This window comes from Symphalangus syndactylus, chromosome 6, assembly GCF_028878055.3.
Source record: "Symphalangus syndactylus isolate Jambi chromosome 6, NHGRI_mSymSyn1-v2.1_pri, whole genome shotgun sequence".
Taxonomy (NCBI): Eukaryota; Metazoa; Chordata; class Mammalia; order Primates; family Hylobatidae; genus Symphalangus; species Symphalangus syndactylus.
This window is the reverse complement of record NC_072428.2, coordinates 88,137,370-88,154,142: the sequence shown is the minus strand read 5'-3', so window position 1 is coordinate 88,154,142 and position 16,773 is coordinate 88,137,370. Positions and strand designations below refer to the sequence as shown.

General features: G+C 37.0%; 1 protein-coding gene and 1 long non-coding RNA gene across 3 annotated transcripts in view; one reads left to right on the top strand and one right to left on the bottom strand.

Moving 5' to 3' along the window:
* The window catches only part of HGF (hepatocyte growth factor), a 103,806-nt gene extending 98,697 nt beyond the window's left edge, over positions 1 to 5,109 (bottom strand). For both annotated transcript variants that reach the window (XM_063642078.1, XM_063642082.1), the window contains exon 1: positions 2,407 to 5,109. The gene's annotated coding sequence lies outside the window, so the exon portion shown is untranslated. The remainder of the gene's footprint in view (positions 1 to 2,406) is intronic.
* The window catches only part of LOC129484811 (uncharacterized), a 126,690-nt gene extending 110,457 nt beyond the window's left edge, over positions 1 to 16,233 (top strand). The window contains exons 5-6 of the long non-coding RNA XR_010121555.1: positions 968 to 1,074; positions 12,530 to 16,233. This is a non-coding gene — a long non-coding RNA (uncharacterized lncRNA). The remainder of the gene's footprint in view (positions 1 to 967; positions 1,075 to 12,529) is intronic.
* Positions 16,234 to 16,773: the final 540 nt, after the last annotated feature.

Here is a 16,773-nt window from a genome sequence, read left to right as displayed (position 1 = left end):
TAAATTTTAATAAAATTATTGGCAATTTTAATTTTTTTATATTTTAAGATACACACATAGCATACAATAATAACTTAAATTACCTATGTAGACCAGAAAGATCTATTTATCAAAACTTCTAGAGAAAGCAACTTCAAACTCCTTTTTAAAACCTTTTTTATTTTTTCCTAACATGATACTGACCTTCATCTACAGCCTCATTTATTTGGCTCTTTTTAAATACAAAAATAATACTAGAGACCTTTTCTGACAATATACTTAAGATGTATTTTCAGAATACGTTTGATTGTATATGCAGAGTGTTCAGCAAGCTCTAATTTTACATTTATATTTCTAAGAAGCAGCTGTATGAGGATATGTTCTGCATCTGTTTTGAGACAGCTCTTAATGGTGTTTGTAGAAATTAAGAACACAATCCCTGAAGTCAGGGTTGAATCCTGCCAGGTTCCATCACAGACCATCTGGGTGACCTTGGCAAGTTACATATTACAATTATAATTACGAGTTAGTGTACTCTCTTCTTTGGGAGGTTGTGAGGATTAACAAATGTAAAGTACCTAAAATGGTGCCTGGCACATGATAAGACTGAGTAAGTGTCAGATAAGATACTTCTACTGTTGTTGCTGTTGCCACCTCTATTGGGCATTGATCCTGTTTAGATTGGTTGCCCAGCAATTCATTTCCTCACTTTCAATAGCATGCTGGCTTCCTTTTGGGGGAATTGCCATTGCCCACTCTGTGTAACGTTGCTGGGATTGTGAATTCAGGTGCCTGGTTTCTCACTAAGGAAGCCCGTGGGGTCCCTAGAAAAGTCCTACATCAGAAGCTTCCTCTCACTGTCCCATACAGGTCAGAGGTATGAATGTCCCCTAAGCTCACCCAGCTACCCTCTCACAGGACTTTTAATCCTGAGCATCACACAGATACGGAACCATTTTTAAAAACAGTTGTTCTTTTGTTTTATCAGGAGTGGCTCTTTGTATCTCTCTCTCACTGAAGATGATGGGTTTACCCTCTCCATCTTCTCCTTCCTCCTCTACTGTGGCCTGGGGTTAGGGGTAAGGAGGAGAGAAGGTAAGACTCCCAATTAAAGTGTTTCAATGTTTTCTGAAAAATTCTGTCTGGTGCAATGATATCTACTGTTATCAGATTATTACATTTTACTCTTATTTCAGTTCAATATTTCCTCTCCCTTAAGCATAGTCAATTTGCTTAATTATATTTGTCTTGACCAAGTAAGTCTACATGGACCTGGCCATTGACAGGTGAGAAGGGGTGGGAGCAGTTGATGGCAAGAGAAGGAAAGCAGTTGGATATCTCAAGTGCCTGCCACAAGTAAATAGTTGTAAAAGCAAGGACAATGGGAAAGTCAGACTTATTCATGAGAGTGCTAGTGCCTGGGAGTAACTGTTAAACTCTTTCTGCTATTGAGAAACAAGTCACCTTATTATAGTCACAGATAAAAACACAGCAGAAAAGTGGGACTTACTGAAATGCTATCGCCTGGGAGAGGCTGTCAGAATGTTTCAGCTACTGAGACTCTAAAACAGCCTGGTTCCTCTTGGGTTCAAGCTGGTTCAACCTATCCTTTGACTCTGTAAGTTCTCTCATATCTTTCCTCACTTAAGTTGTCCAGGTTGAATTCTGTTGTTTAAAACTGAAGACTTACCAAATCACTGCTTTACAGTGAGATGTATAAGATAAATTCCTCCTAAAAATTAGTGCTAGAAGATTTGTTTTCCTGGCATTCTGTTATGTTTTGCATGAGATCATTTATTCTATTTCTCTTTTTGTGCCTTTTCTTCTTGGAAGTTTAGGGCTAGAATTAGTTCACAACTACAGTAGCTATCTTTAAGCATGGATTTTGAAAAAAAAAACTCCATATTTTTTCTCCTTAGTACTTCTTTAACTTTAATTTTTGATTATGTATTTACCTTTTATCACAAGTTCCTTATTTTATGCTTAAATGGATGAATAAAAGAATCCAAAACTTAATAAAAACCAATTAAAGATAAAGATGGCACATTAAAAAATTTCAGACTATTAAAGTGTCCATCCATTCTGCTATTCACCTACACATATACAAAAATGAATTACCTATGAAATATACATTTTTATTAAATGTGATAAATTCATCTTTAAGTTTCTTTTATCAGATTTCTTTTAAATCTTATATTTGCATATATTATAGGCATGAAGCTTTAGTGTCAGGCAGATTATCATGAAAATGTGCATGACTCTTCTTTTCCTTCTGATATTTAATGTCATTGAACGCTTTTCTTTAAACTCTTCAGTGACACTCACTAATGATTAATGACCCACTGACTCGTGCTGCCTTATAACATGAAAGTCACCGCAATGCCTTTTCCCTAGAGAGCAATTATTCTATGGAACAATATCCCCTACCTGGTGCATTGAAGTCCCAAAGGTTGGCTGTTAAACTTGCAGTTGTAATTCGTGAAAAAGTCCAGAATGCCAAGTTTTGAACTGCTGGGGATTTTATGCACAGTTTCATTTTACTAGAAACAACTTGTTTCTTTTCTGCCTTTCCTTGCAAAGATTTTGAATAAGTAGCTGAAAAGGCAGATGCTTGAAATAGACATTTTCATATTTAAACCCAAAGTTACCTGAGACCTGTGTATCTTCTAGCTTCTTGGTTTGTGAAATTATACTGCTGACTTGGAAATGTAGACATTTGGGTGTTTGTATGTATTCAGATGATCATCTATTTTGATATCCCAATGAGGTAAAATGATTAGAAAAAAGGAGAAAACACAGTCCTCAGAGTTACATTTCAAAGTAGTAGAGAATTTCAGTACATAATACAATTCTGAATATGAATCTCTGGGCCTTGAAGTAAAGGATTATTTCTGAACACTTCCTTTGTCTGCAGAATATTCGGAATATTTCATTCAGCATGTACACAAATAAAGCTACCATCATTAGACATGTAAAGTCTAAAGAAGTCACTTACGTCCTTGAGGTATTTAATATTGAGGGAGACCTTGCCAGCTTTTCCTGTGCTTATAAAAAATGATAACACCTGTTCAGTGTGAATTAGTCAATTAGGAAAAATATTGCTTTTATGTGCCTTCAGCTATTTTAATGCTATGAATGGTACAAGTAATATTAGTCTTACACAGTAAGTATTTATGGTCTTTTTGGTAAGAAAAACATATCACATCTATTAGAGCACAGTAAAGGATTAGAGCCTATGATATTGATGAAAACCATGTGATTCAGAAAATGGAGAAATTATTATTAACTCGCTTGATCATAGAATATGTGGGACAAGTATTTTGAGCTGAGCCTCCAATTACAATCAAAGTTTGAAAGAAAGGAAAAAAAGGAAGAAGGAAGGCAGGAAGAGAGAATAAGACAAAGTTTTGAAGTAGAAATAACGTGACTTGTGTAGGAGAGTGGATGGAAAATGGCCTCTCTTGAGCTTAAATGTTGGACGATCTTAGAAAGTAGATGTAGATTAGAAAGACCTGGACATCCCAGAAGAAGTGTTTGGACTAGCTGGGGGCTGTGAATATTGACAGGCCACTGATCTGAGGCCAGAGTGGTGGATGATGGAGTGTAGGCAAGGGAGTCATCCTAAAGGCTTTTTTAGTAATTTATGTCTAAGGTGATGAAAGCACGGAGTAGTGAGGTAGCTGCGGGAAGGAAGCAGGGGAGGAGAAGATGAAGGAATGATAACGCTTGGGGACAGATCATAATTAGATGATGAAGGAATAGAAAGAATAAAAGATGGCTCCAAATTTTCTAGTCTCATCCAGACGACTAGAAGAATAATAGCACCTGTGAGAGACACGATGCACTTAAACTTGATAAATTGAATGTGGTGGAAAGAAAGTTCAGTGGTAGCACCCTACAAGCAACTGGACTCAGGAGAAATGCTCAAAGATCCAAGCCATATATTATGTATGTGTAACTGTATACATACATGTATATTATGTATGTGTAAATATAATAGAATTATATACATGTATGTGTGTATATATACACATATATATAATTCATGGATGAATGTCATAGGAATAAATAAACAGGAAACTGGGAAAGCTAAGATAATTTCAATTTTGATATAAGTAAAATAAAATGCTATATTCAGAAATGTCATTTATTTAAACTTAACATCTAAATAATCCCAGATGAGTGCCCTTCAGTCTCCTCATCTGTAAGCTGGAAATAATAACCATGGCATTTCCCAACTCAAAAAAAGTATCTAAACTTTTTATCCTAATTATTCATTATACTTATATTTTTAAAAATGCTTGGTTAGTGAATCAGTCAGTAAGTAAAAAATGTTTCTGTGTTTGCATTTTGTATTATCTCTTATGATATAAAGATATACATGCAATATATAGAAAAATATATTTAATATAAAACATTGCAATTTCTAACTAGTATGCAGATTTACATTTGTTACTTATTGCTAACTACCTTGACTAGCCAGCTATGAGGCCTCTGTAGAGTTTTTACTTATCTTACCCTCTATTTTATCCTACTGAAATCTAACATGTCTACTGCAACTCACCACCATTTCCTCCCACTTCTGTCACCCTGGAAGCCCGTGGGGAGCAGTGGAACACAGAGGCAGGGACACGTGAGGAAGGGAAATGACTGAGAAGAGTGTACACTGCTACCCAGATCCCATTAGGCTATTAGCAACCCAGTACCCACCAAGTCTCCCGCTGCAATACAGAGGACATAGAATGAAAGGAAGAGAAGGAAGAAGCAGAGAGGAAAGTTAAGAAGTTAATCACAACCTGGGCAGCAAAAGGAGGCCCCCATCTCTACCAAAGATGAAAAACAAAACAAAACAAATTAGCCAAGTGCAGTGGCACACACCTCTAGTCCCAGCTACTCGGGAGGCTGAGGCAGGAGGATACCTTGAGTCCAGGAGTTTGAAGTTACAGTGAGCTATGATTGTACCACTGCAGTCCAGAATGGGTGACAGAGCAAGATTCTGTCTCAAAAAAGAAAAAGGAGTTAATAAATCATGGCAGAAAAAGAGAATAAGTCCTCTTCAATCCTCAAGGAGTGTCCTAGAGTCATTCTTTATCACTTTAGCACTTCACTCCTATTTCTGAGTCCCTAACAGCTGATACTAGAATTCTGCTGTGTCTCCTCTACCCTCTACCTAAAGTTCTTGCTTTGCATAAACTTCAGGTCCAGGGTATTGAAGGCAGTGCTGCCAGTCCAGAGTCGGGGACTGTTCTTTTTTATCATCATCTATTATGGTCTAGCCGGACACAAACAAGTGGAACACAGGGAGACCCTGTATCAATCAATCAATCAATCAGTGGAACAATGAGAAACAGGAGCGAGAGAGATGGTTTTCTGCCCCTCACACTATTGTGTGATCTTCCTGGACTTCACAGGCCACGACTCTGAAAGAAATTGATCTTACTGAAAATGTGAAGATTTTGTTGTTCATTTCTTCTTCTTTCACTATATATGATGCATTTTCAAAAATTTTCAGCACTTAAACCTTGGGAATTATATTTTACATTGTTCTAGTCACAATGTGCTTATAGTTTTTTAAATCTTTAGACTAGACCCAGTCATTGATATTTTCTGTTTCCTTAATTTTTAAAATTAAATATTAAAAATCTGCTCTATAATTCTGTGTGGAAGAAAGCATTGAATCAAAAGGAAATATATATATTCACAGCTCATGCGCAGACAATTTATATACATATATATGTTGATATATATATTCTTGTCCCAACTCTGCCACAATGGCCTTGGGCAAATCAGATTGATTTTGTTCTTTTTAAAGCGTATGCCATCTCTGAAATTCAGTTGCCTCAATGTAAACTGGGGATAATATTTATCTTACTGGGCTCTTCTGATCTTTAAATTCGATAATGTATTTGGTAACTATTATTATTAGATGATAGCTTTAAAATTCTACCTTCTTTTCCTTTTTAATGAGAGAACCAGGTCAGGCACAGTGGCTCATGCCTGTAAACCCAGCACTTTGGGAGGCCGAGGTGAGTGTATCACTTGAGGTCAGGAGTTCGAGACCAGCCTGGCCAACATGATGAAACCCCATCTCTCCTAAAAAAAATACAAAAATTAGCCGGGTACCTTTAATCCCAGCTACTTGGGAGGCTGAGGCAGGAGAATCGCTTGAACCTGCGAGGCAGAGGTTGCACTGGGCCGAGATTGTGCCACTGCACTCCAGACTGGGTGACAGAGCAAGACTCCATCTGAAAAAAAAAAATTATAATAATAATGAGAGAATCACAAATGTTTTGGGATATGAGGTGACTTGAGAATATGGGATAATAGGTGGGATAAAATCTATTATAGATGGCATGAAATTGGGAAATTAAACCACTTTATGAATTAAATATTATTTAATTCAGAAACTCCTGATTTTATAAAGATTTTATAAAATGTTTGTTAATTTATATATTTATTTATTTTGGAGACAGAGTCTCACTCTGTCACCCAGATGAGTGCAGTGGTGCAGTCTTGCCTCACTGCAACCTCTGCCTTCCAAGCTTAAGCAGTTCTCCTGCCTCAGCCTCCTGAGTAGCTGAGATTACAGGTGTGCACCACTACCACCCAGCTAATATGTGTATTTTCAGTAGAGATGGGGTTTCACCATATTGTTCAGGCTGACCTCGAACTCCTGACCTCAAATGATCCACTTGCCTTGACCTCCCAAAGTGCCAGGATTACAGGTATGAGCCACCACACCAGGCCTAAAAATGTTTTTGAGAAGAGAAAAAGAGACTTTAAGCCAAAATACAGCTGGATAAAAGTAGATTAAATAGATGTTTATATCTTCAAATGAGTGGACAGATGTTGCCATGTTCTTGCACAATAAGGCAGTAAAATCACTACTGTCCCTGATCCACTGTCCACTTGCTAAAGGCAGAACTTTTGTTTTTGCCACCTGCTGTGTATTTAAGTAGCATTTTAGTCCCATTGTTAGGACAGCATGAGAGAAACAGATGCATAGGGAAATACCCAGGTGCCTGCTTCTGTGGGTATAAGAAAAAACAACTAGATTGATGTAATGCTGTCGCAAATACATATTTTATATAAATTGTACATATTTTAAATAAATTTACATGTTGTACATATTTTAAATAAATTTAGTGTTTTGTTGATTATTAAAATCATGAGCTGGATACAGTGGTATATGCCTATAGTACCAGCTACTTGGGATGCATGGCAAAGGATTGCTTTAGCCTAGACATTTAAGACCATAGCAAGACCCTGTCTCTAAAAAAAATAAATAAAAATGAAGATTAAAAATAGACATTTAGTTCATCAATGCTAGACTGGATAAAGAAAACGTGGTACATATACAACATGGAATACTATGCAGCCATAAAAAAGAACAAGATCATGTCATTTGCAGGGAGCTGGAGACAATTATCCTTAGCAAACTAATACAGAAACAGAAACCCAAATACCACATGTTCTTACTTATAAGTGGGAGCTAAATGATGAGAACACATGGACACATAGAGGGGAACAACACACAGTGGGGCCTTCCAGAGGGTGGAAGGTAGGAGGAGGGAGAAGATAAGGAAAAACAACTAATAGGTACTAGGCTTAATACCTGGATGATGAAGTAATCTGTACAACAAACCCCCATGATACACATTTACTTATGTAACAAACCTGTACTTGTACATCTGAACTTAAAATAAAAGTCAAAAAAAGCCTTTTAAAATAAAAATGTAAAATTGAAAGATTAAGGAAAAATTGACATTTACATTTTTAAATTTGTAACATAAAGTAGTTCAATAGCAGTCATTTTAAAAATTTACATTTTACATGTTACATATGTTTTTCAGTTCTCTGACTATATCTTAATAGATTTGGGTACTATATTCATTTTATGCACAGATGAATTATAAATTGCATTTTTATTCAATTAAAATTTAAATAAACATTTTAGTAGTGAAGCAATAATATTAATATATGTGTATTTTCCATTTTACCTTATTATATTTTATATTGTTATAAAATAATAAAAATTTTATTTTTTTTTTTGAGTTGGAGTCTCACTCTGTCACCCAGACTAGAGTGCAGTGGCATGATCTCAGCTCACTGCAACCTCCGCCTCCCGGGATCAAGCAATTCTCCTGCCTCAGCCTCCCGAGTAGCTGGGATTACAGGTGCACACCACCATGCCTGGCTAATTTTTGTATTTTCAGTAGAGACGGGGTTTCACTATGCTGGCCAGGCTGGTCTCAAACTCCCGACCTCATGATCCGCCCGCCTCGGCCTCCCAAAGTGCTGGGATTATAGGCATTAGCCACTGCACCCGGCTCAATTTTTTTATATCTATAATCTTTATACAGACAGTTCTATATTCAATAAACAAGATATATAGTTACATGTTTATTCCTCTGGAAGTTGGTAATATCATTTTTGTCTATTCATTCACATCTTTAGGGAAACAAAGTCATGTTTGTGTTATGATTTCTCTCATAAAATATATTGTACCAATTGTTCACAAGCATCCTACTATATTCTCTGGCTACCAATGAGCTCGAAGGGAAAAGATTTGATTTATTCTGTTCCAGAATTTTGCATATAGAACTCTCTTTCGAAAATATTGATTAATTTCAGAGGCTTAGTCTTAGCCATGTTCAGAGGTAAAATTAAAAGTATATAAACACCAGACTAAGGAAGAGATAGTCAAATGTCAGCCAAATTCGTAGAGCATCACTTAGTTTCCCTTTGCTTCTTTCTGTGAAATAGGATTGTTAGGAGCATGGAGGCAGCTCATGGGAAGACAATACATGACCTAGTGAGACAGTGTTAAGCACCCAGATGAGGCTTGGCACTGCCCTGAAAACTGGCGGTTGAGGGCACGAGCATGCGTGCATGAAAACACACAGGTACACAGCCACCCTCACCCCCGCACCCCGCCCCGACCCTTTCCTTCTAAGTGCTGAGAGATGCTATGGCACTGCTCAGAAAAATCCTCTCTGTATTTTCTTCTAATGAAATCATAGTTTATAAATACAACAAGGTGCACATTAACGTGAAAAGCATTAGAGTTAAATTATTTTTCTCTTTGGTCCTCCTGTCCTTCATCAAACTGCAGACCCTCAGGACAGTGATACAGACATAAGGTTTACTCTCTGCCTTTGATTGCCAAGTGGACCAGAGGCATCATTTCAGCTTCCTATCAGCTGGTTTATAACAACCTCCACTCAGGTCTCACTTAGAAGAGAACACAGGTCCAAGGGAAAGTCATTCTGTTTGGGACATTTTCCAAAACGTATTAAACTGAACATTAGAGAAAGTTGTAAAGAGAAAAATTACAGAGGCCCAGCTTGAATGCCTCTTTGCTACGCTGCTTTGGGGTTACTGGCAGCCTGCCGGAAGGTACCTTATGTGCTCATGACAGAGGCCTTCTTAGACTGTTTAAAAACGGCTTCATCTAGACCCAGAATGAGATAATATAAGACTGAGACTTGACTCCCTCAGAAATGAGCATTGGGTGGGGGAAGTGTAGCTTCATATGTCATCATACCAGAAATACTGAAGTTCGTTTAGGGAACTTAGAAAGGGTTTATGACAAAAATATATTTACAATGGCATGATCTTTACATTTTCATACTTTCTAAAGTTAGTTTTGCCATGCTGAAAAGAGACCAGTTTTAACTAAGACCAGAGCAATGACACTTTGCAGATGAAAAGAGAAGCAAGTGATACTGTCCTTAGATTAATCCTGTTTCTCAGAGATTCAGAAGGGAAGATATGCTAGGAGGCATGCCTACAGTGGTTTAAGATGCTGACCTTACCCCACCAGTCTCTACAGATCATGTGATCCACCCAGAGTCTTGTGCTCACATGTGGACTGCTTGCTGATACAGCAGGATTATTTTTAAGTATTATTTAATGGTCTTGAGTCTTTTGTTGGGAAAAAAATAACAGAGTGAGATGGAGAATTCCTCTTTTATCATAAGTAAGGGTATGCATTTCTGGAAGCTCTGACCAGATCACCGAGACCCAAGGCAGTGAAGCTAACCATCTGGAATAAAGTTCCACTTAGCCATCTGCAAGCCACTTAACAAAGACTATTTTAGGCACAAAGTAGCAGCAAATTCTGTAATATTCATCCAAGAGCCTGCATTTCTGAAATTTCCTCACAATATTTTATAAAGGAAATCAGTCACTGAATGAGTGGGTCTACCCTGTGTCTCTAAAATCCAGTAAATACTAACACCAACTGAAAGTACTGCACAGGCCAGGCGTGGTGGCTGACACCTGTAATCCTAGCACTTAGGGAGGCAGAGGCAGGTGGATCACCTGAGGTCAGGAGTTCAAGACCAGCCTGGCCAACATGGTGAAACCCCACCTCTACTAAAAATACAAAAATTAGCTGGGCGTGGTGCATGCCTATAGTCGCAGCTACTCCGGAGACTGAGGCGGGAGAATCACTTGAACCCGGGAGGTGGAGGTTGCAGTGATTTGAAATCATGCTATTGCACTGCAGCCTGGGAGACAGAGCGAGACTCCATCTAAATAAATAAATAGATAAATAAATAAATGTACTACACATACACACCCACACACACACATATAGGACATGGAGCCATTATGAAATGCAAACAGCTAAGGTGAGACTGGGTTCGGCCAGCTACGTGACTTCTAAGAGGCATCACAATTTGACAGGTCTTTTGGGGAGTTCATAATTGAGAAGTACAGAAACTTTATTTGGTCAACACACCATAAGTGGTCTGTAGAAATAGATGCATCTAGCTCAAAGTAAACACTAAATTAGCCATAATGGCAATGATCAATTTACAACAAAGATGCAGTTGCATTTGAGACTGAAAACATTGCCCCATGGGACCAGCTCATTTTCTTTCTGTTGTGGACTGGCATGGGGATGCAAATTATAACTCAAAGTGATAAGCACAAAATCATCATGGGAAGAATTCCGTATATAATCTGAATAAGTATACAAATCTGAATCACCAAGGAGTGTACTAAAAATAGATTATCTAGCGACACCCTGTAGATTCTGAGTGGGGCCTAGGAATTGTATTTTAAAAGCACCTCAAACAAACCGTTGACATCAGTTTCGAATTGGGGAATGACTGAAAGCTTATCCATTGTGCCAACATCACTCTAGGACAATCAAATATGCCATCTGCACTTTAGAGATATGCCAGCCCTCTGACTAAACAGTTCATATTCTTATCTCCTGCCACCTGGACCTATGTGAATGAGCACTGCCAGTGAAGCTCTTTCTGGAAATATCTATGGCTGAATAACTTCTTTCTAACCAACACCTTCTTTGGTTACGTACATTGTTACCTTCACTTAATTTTGCTGCATCCTGTGATCTATTCTGCTTCCTGAAAGGCAGATTTTTCAGACAATAGTACTAAAAAAAAACAAACAGTAAAACTGGAAATCAGACGTATTTTGGGTTAATTTAAGCTTCAATGTCATAATCACTATGCATATTGCCTTGTACATTGGTTTTTACACTTCAATGTACAAAGGACACTGTTAATTCCAAACACTTGCATAGCCTTTCACTGTTCCTCTTCTTCATGTATCACCTGCCTAGAGAATTGAGATACTTGGTTGTCTAATGGTGGGTTTGCCTGGTCCAAATGTTTCAGAAATTTTGTTAATTTATTTATATCCATTCCCTCATTCTACTCATAGGCACAATAAGAACATATTTCAGTTATAATAAAAAGCAAAGATTAATTTTAATAGAATATTGAAAGTGCCTAAATATCAAGAGAGAGCTGTTAAGTAAGTTATTTTAAAAATGGAGACTAATACATGTTTTGTTTTGCTTCGTTTTGAGACAGGGTTTCACTCTGTCTGTCACCCAGACCAGATTACAAAGGTGTGATCTCAGCTCAAGGCAGCCTTGACTTCCCAAGTTCAAGCGATCCTCATGCCTCTGCCTCCCAAGTAGCTGGAACTACAGGCACATGCCACCAAGCATGGCTAATTTTTGTATTTTTTATAGAGATGGGGTTTCACCATGCTGCCCAGGCTGGTCTCAAACTCTCTGGGCTCAAGTGATCCACCCGCCTCAGCCTCCCAAAGTGCTGGGATCACAAGCATGAGCCATCACACCTAGCCACATGTTAATTTTTATTAGGAAAATACACACGTATCATAAAGAGAAAATGACTAATAAATATTGAAGAAACTATGCTCATAACTCACCACAGACAATAGAGAGTTTTTTAAAAATGTAGATTTCTGGCCGGGCGCGGTGTCTCATGCCTGTAATCCCAGCACTTTGGGAGGCTGAGGCGGGCGGATCACGAGACTCCGTCTCAAAACAAAAACAACAGCAACAACTGAAAAAGTAAATTTCTTAATCTTGAAATGCAGAAGGTCAGGATCTCCCCTTCCTCATTTTTCTTCCCTTCCTCATTCATGGTGGAAGGTATAATTAGGGTAAAATGTGTTTGTTATGAGGAGGACGATACTGGCAAACTCTATTGAGATGTTGTGATGTTCCAACTGGAAAAATATTTAAAATTTCTTCCAGCAATGAAAAGTAGGGCAGGCCTACCTGTCTGCAAGGAACATTGCCTGGAGTTTTCATTACTGCATGACAAGCTCCCCTAAGGACCAAGCCACAAACTAGGAGACTTGGCAGATAATTGGAAAAGTTAAGAACATCATGAGAAGAAGAAAGAAGACAATAAGAGACCAGGGTCAGAAGACTTCAGAACACTGGAAAGGGATTCTAATCGAGCCAAACATTAACAATTATTAACATTAACAATTCGATTGAGCTAAACATCAGTAGGAAAAGGAAATAAATGTTTGGTATCATTCAACAATATCTAGATTTCACCAGTATCCTTTTTTTTAACTTTTAAGTTCAGGGGTACATGTGCAGGTTTGTTATATAGGTAAACTTGGGTCATGGGAGTTTGTTGTACAGATGATTTCGCCACCCAGGTGTTCATTCGCTTTATGTAGTCTGTCACTGATGGACATTTAGGGTGATTCCATGTCTTTGCTATTGTGACTAGTACTGCAACGAACATATGCGTGCATGTATCATTTGTCATCTGAAATGACTGTCTTCTTTCAAGTAGAAAACTATACCTCAATATCCTGCCAAATATTAAAGATAAAGCTAAGAGTTTAGCTTACATTGTCTACATTTTTTTCTAACAACTAGTCCAATAATCAAAGTAGTATCATAAACTTCAAATTCTGTCCAGTCCTCACCTTAATTTTGCAAAAAGCATCAGTGGTACCTGTGAAATGCCCAAAGGGGGGAAAAATGTTTATTCTATCTCCTCCCTAATTTCACACTTGATTTTTCTTCCCAATTTGATTTGAAAATTGCTCCACTTTTATTCACGCAACAAACTTTTATTGGATAACTACCATAATTCAGACACAGTTAGGTAATGGTTTATCTGCCTGTTAAAGCTTTGCCACTTGATGAGTTCATAAAAAAATTTTACCTCCCAGACTGTTTGACGTGTCTATAATTTTACTAAAGGTCTCTTTACTTGCTCTCATGTCTTACTTCTTTGGTCCAAAAATTAGCTGGGGGCAGTGTCTCACAGGTGTAATCCTAGCACTTTGGGAGGCCAAGGCAGGTGGATTATCTGAGATCAGGAATTTGAGACCAGTTGACCAACATGGTGAAACCCCCGTCTCTACTGAAAATACAAAAATCAGCCGGGCATGGTGGTGTGTACCTGTAGTCCTAGCTACTCGGGAGGCTGAGGCAGGAGAATTGCTAGAACCCAGGAGGTGGAGGTTTCACTGAGCCAAGATCGTGCCACTGCACTCCAGCCTGGGTGACAAGAACTGCACTCCAGCCTGGGCAACAAGAGCAAAACTCCTTCTCAAGGAAAACAAACAAACAATTAAACATCTACTTTATATTTTAAAATGTAGGCCAGGATTTACTTACTGTCTTAAGCCTTCTTTCCCTTCCCACCCCTTTAGAATACTGGACACCACTTCCTTTGTGCTCTGAATAAGCTCATCTGTATTTCTATAATACCTATGTTATATAAATATACCTTTAAATATCCATAACAGACATTATATTTTATGTTCCTAGCTACTTTTTGGAAAATTACTTCTTCCCATTTTCATCTCTGTAGTTCAGGTGGAACTGACTTCACCTCGCTGTTTGCAGGATAGACACATGACCCAGACCAAAGCCAATCATAAAACTCACATAAAAATGATCTAAGAGGTAAAAACCAGATTTCATTTTGAAATTGATATGAATGCTTGAAAATAAAAGGTCTCTTTTCTGAAATTTTAATTGCTAAGCATTGTGTAAAATCGAGGGTCGTATACGCCACCATTTGTTGGTGGCAAGCCTGAGAGTGAAATCATTAGGGTAACAAGCAACCAAGAAGTAAAGAGGTAGAGAATGTGTCCTAAAACTATTTGAGTTCCTGGATCTGGCTGTGGCTGAAGCCATTTGTACTCCCAGATATTTAGATGTTCTTGCTAATGAACATTATTGTGATTAAACTAGTTTAGACTGAATTTTCATCATTTGCAAGCAGAAAAGCCTGCAGTAATACATCATGTCTGTTGCTGTAACTATACTATTTGGTCTAAATTGCCTCTTCTAGTGTATGAGAGAACTTGGAACAAATTGAGTACTCTTTTGGTTTACTGATTAAAGAATGAATATGAATGAATAAAATAAATACATGGAAGAATATAGAAAAAAGGTAAATTTCTTGTTGTAGTCCCAGTATACCAACAATTTGGTGCCCTTGTTCCAAAACAAACAAACAGAAATGCACAATGAAAAAACTGATTAATTATTTCCAAGTTATTGTACTGCACTGTGCTGGTCACAGTGGATCACGATCCCTTGAAAAATCCTTTAGATGGCTTACTCAGGTTGAATGGATTTAGGAAATATCTCAGGATAACCAAGCCCTTTATTTACTTCTTAACACCAAATGATATCCTCCAGGTCCTAAAGTTATTTTAAATGGCACATGAGATGGCGTCTCTGTCTGTTCTCTTGAGATCAGGTTTCATGGTCTAATCAGACTCACCATTAACAATCTTCCCCTGGACAGGAACAGAGTTAATATAGTGTGATGAGAGAGTGTTGGCCGGTGGCTCAAGCAGCTCTGCAAGTCTGCACATGTGGATTTTATTTTCAAACCTATGATTGATTTACTTTCAGACTGTGGCAAACCCTCCACTCTCCCACATGATGCTTATCAACAAATGGTGTCTGCTTAACTCATTTATTGAGAAAATGTAACTGCATTTCAGAAATTTAAAATTATTTCCCATGGACAATTTTTGTTTCTCTTACCACAGTGTAGTTCTGCATGTGTAATACACTACCTGAACAAATAGTTACATTAAGACATGTTTTTTAAAATTTTGAAAGTTCAACATTTCCTCTTAATGAAGATATTGACCTGTGTTTACAATTTGATATTCTTCTTATCTCGATTTATGTTACTTATAGCTGTAAAAATAATCGCTCTGAAGATCCATTGTTTTTGAACATTCTCCAAGTAGTTTCCTATGGATTGTAAACTACTCAAATAGGGATGAATGAATATTGAACATACATTTGTTGATTTGACTTAATGACATTTGAATTTGATACAATAATCATCAGTTCACATATTCATATAAGGTGATATATATGTGTGTATCATTTCCAAATGCAAACTGCTAGAAGAAGGGAGTATATATACATTTGGAACTCATTTTTCTTTTGATGGTATACAAATTCGAGTTAGCTTGTGTTGGAAAGAAATGGCAGGGTTCGTGAAAAACAGAGTTTCTGAATTATTGCTGTACCTTAAAGTCAAGAGCTAGGATAGATGACTTTGAGGGATACTTTAGAAGTCATTTTATTATTTGAAAACCAATATTAGATAACATAAGAAATCATATAAGACGCTATCATCCATAAATTTTCTTTAAATTATTTTTAAATGTACTTGGTGTATGGATTTGTGGTTAGAGTTATGCTGACCTACTTAGTTCCATGTTATAGAACACATGAAATAATATCAGCACTGTCTGTTTCTTCAAAGACTGAAAAAGAAAAGTTACTGGGAAATCATCTCAGCCTGGCGCTTTGAGAAGGATATTAAATCAATGTTTTGTTCCATGTTAGTCTCTCTTGTTGGGTCAAATTTTTTGTTATTTGAGTTTGTTGGTTATTTAGTTTTTTTGGTTTTCATTGTTAACTTCCATTTCTTCTAGGGCTTTGTAATTATTTTCCTGTACTTCTGTAAAAACACACTAAAATTATTTGATTATTTTTGTGTCTGTACCCTTTAGCTTTTTGTCTTTATAACTGTGTAATTCTGTTTTCTCATGTAATTTATATGTTGTAAAATATTTTATCTAAAATTTGGCTCTGCATTATTCATCAGTGTTATGTTTTTATACCTGGTTCACCTATGTATGCCTTTAACTCTATTTGTGCCTGTCAATCTTCTTTCTTTAAATTTTTTCTTGGTCTATTTCTATCTTCTTTTATTAGATGTTTAATTTTTCACATTTATTCTGTATCAGCTTAAGTTGCATGAAAGTATAATGCTATGAAGTTGTATATAAGCTCAAGTTTGGCTCTATCCCATGTATCATATATATCATATCATATCTCATATATATATATATATATATGAGATAGGTAGGGGCTTCATCTAAAATATTTTTGTCTATTTTGAGTATTAAATATATTTGCATACATAACCATATACAAGCATATATATGTGCATTGTGCATGTGTATGTGTATATACGTATA